General features: G+C 30.4%; 1 protein-coding gene across 2 annotated transcripts in view; it reads left to right on the forward strand.

Moving 5' to 3' along the window:
• LOC106880863 (uncharacterized) overlaps window positions 1-2,500 on the forward strand; it is a 316,744-nt gene that overhangs the window by 299,132 nt on the left and 15,112 nt on the right. The window lies entirely within an intron of this gene.

Here is a 2,500-nt window from a genome sequence, read left to right on the forward strand (position 1 = left end):
TCCTTGTCATAGATCGTTTTTCAACCTTTATATAGTGATATTGTTGCATCTTGTTAATTATATGTCTATAATTAAAAATGCTTTCATTTTCGGTTTTACCTTTCACTACACCCACTATACTCTAACCTGCCTCCCACTGCTATGTTTCAGAAGACTACCATGTGCACGACAATCGACAAATATAACATTTAATGGTACCATTCATATGTTGGAACTATTCAGTAGAAGACATTTAGCTAAAGGTTAAAATATGTGGAGTGGGATAAATTGAAAGATCGTAAGACGGAATATGGACCTATTATATAATGCCTTGACTTATAAAAAAAATTAAAACAAGAAAAAAGCAATTTGCAAGAATAAAATCTGTACTGTATGCACTGCATTACTTTATTTAGCTTTGACCCTAGAAACATATATTTACAATATGCTCACACTCCTGACAAATACCCATTCATAAAGTCAACATAGATAAGCAGTCACATTTTCATTATAACGATTACTACATGATATGATTTTTTTTTTTAATAAGCACGAACAACACCGTTCATATTTCAGTAACTGTTGAGTTGGTCTGTTGTCTGAACCTATACTGCCACAATTTTAGTATCATTGCTCTTGAACAAATTAAATATACAAATTAAAAACAAACAAAAAGAGTGACCGGATGGCTGTGGTAAAATAAATATTGTATTGCATAAATCTTAAACAATTCAAATTTTAAAAAAAGATGCGAGGCTGAAAATTTAAAATGTATGAGAAGTTGTTATATTGTTCAACTTGATTATTTTGTTTTTCGTTTTGTTAGTTACACTCAGCAACCCTCTTAAGTGAATTCCACATACAGAAGTAGAATCACCATTGTGCCATCCTAGCTTGGAATTCCTCCTATAACTGATGAAGATTATATATTTATTATCTTTTTTAAAGAAATTGCTTCATAATTATTCTTGTATCTGATTATCTCTTTGTCAGTAGATTTTTATGAGAACATTTTCAATGAAATTGTTTGCAGTAATCTGTTTTTTGGCAATGCCAAGAAGTTCTGCTTGTTTTGTTTCCCTTTTAAACAATACATCAAAAATTTTTCAATGAGAAAACGTTAACCTATCCCCACCGATCTTATACTAATTGTGGCTAATAGTGATCTGAAAACTATTTCCCAAGTATTAAAAAGCAATATCGATTAAGGCAAAAAGGCACAGTGCTAACTCTAACCTTCTGGTTAAAATGTATTCAGATATGACTGATATTCCAGCTCGTAAGGTGGCGCTGTAAACAGTACAAAATACCGTTCACTTAACTTTTGATGTGTACTGGTGATATCAGCTTCGTGATTAAGGAAAAGCAGAGAAAATTCAAATAAGTAGCTATGACGAAATCAGTCGAAAAGAATGAAAAGAGCAGCCGGTATTGCTTAATCTATAAACGTCTATCAAAGAGATCATCTGAAATTGTAGACTTAATCAGATAAGATATGAAAGAAATATTTTTAAAGTAATCTTATCAATCGTAGATTGAGCTGTTCTACAGAAAAGTTGACCGACTGAGCATCATTACGATACTATAATTTGTAGCTGAAAAGCGATGACTTGTACCGTGGGTCATTACATCACAATGAAAATGGAACAGTAGGAACCCTGCTGAGGCATAAAGCAAAACTTGAAGTAATTAGTTTCAATAAAACAACAATCACTGTGGAAATGAAAAATATACCAAACTGAATGTTAAGAAGTAGCTGCTGTGTTAGATTCATAACAGCGATAAAATTAATCCAAATCGTGCTACAAGCACTGCGTTGAATCATGGTTTGCCTGATATTCAAGCGTAATAAAATGAACCAAAGTCAATACTTATTCCAACAGTAACATCAACGCTATTATCATTAACATTACCAACAGTAATGTGCTATAAGAACAATTATCTTTATGAACTAAACAATACAGTAAACACCGGTTCGTTGTGGGATTGTGTGTTCTATTAAAATTACCTACTCTAGATTATTGTGTTGGAACTTCTTACTCCATGTACGGATCTATATTTTTTACTCCCTCTCCAAAATAAAAATTCACTACAGCTATTTATTACAGTTTTTTTCTTTCAGAATTATTTTTTGTCTTTTTTTTTTTATTTCTTCTTCGGTAGCCAAATTATTTCATTGTAAAAGATATTAAAAAAAAATATATGAATTTACTGAACAGAAAGCCCATATATTGATTATTTTCTTGTAATTGTCAATACAGTTTTAAATCGTCTTCCTTTTTGTTCCTTATAAATATATATATTATATTTTTTTTTAGGTTGGTATTTTTTCCAGTGTTAAATTCAATTTGCTACGTATGTTCATCTGCATAGAGTTATAAAGCAATTATCAAGATTTTATATGTGTGCCCAGTGTGTTTTTATTTGTATACATATTGTTAATTTTTATCATCTTCACAAGTCATCATGATGGTTATAATTACCACCATTTTTAACAATATTATCATTACTATTATTATTA

Source organism: Octopus bimaculoides, chromosome 20 (assembly GCF_046866305.1).
Source record: "Octopus bimaculoides isolate indiv1 chromosome 20, ASM4686630v1, whole genome shotgun sequence".
Taxonomy (NCBI): Eukaryota; Metazoa; Mollusca; class Cephalopoda; order Octopoda; family Octopodidae; genus Octopus; species Octopus bimaculoides.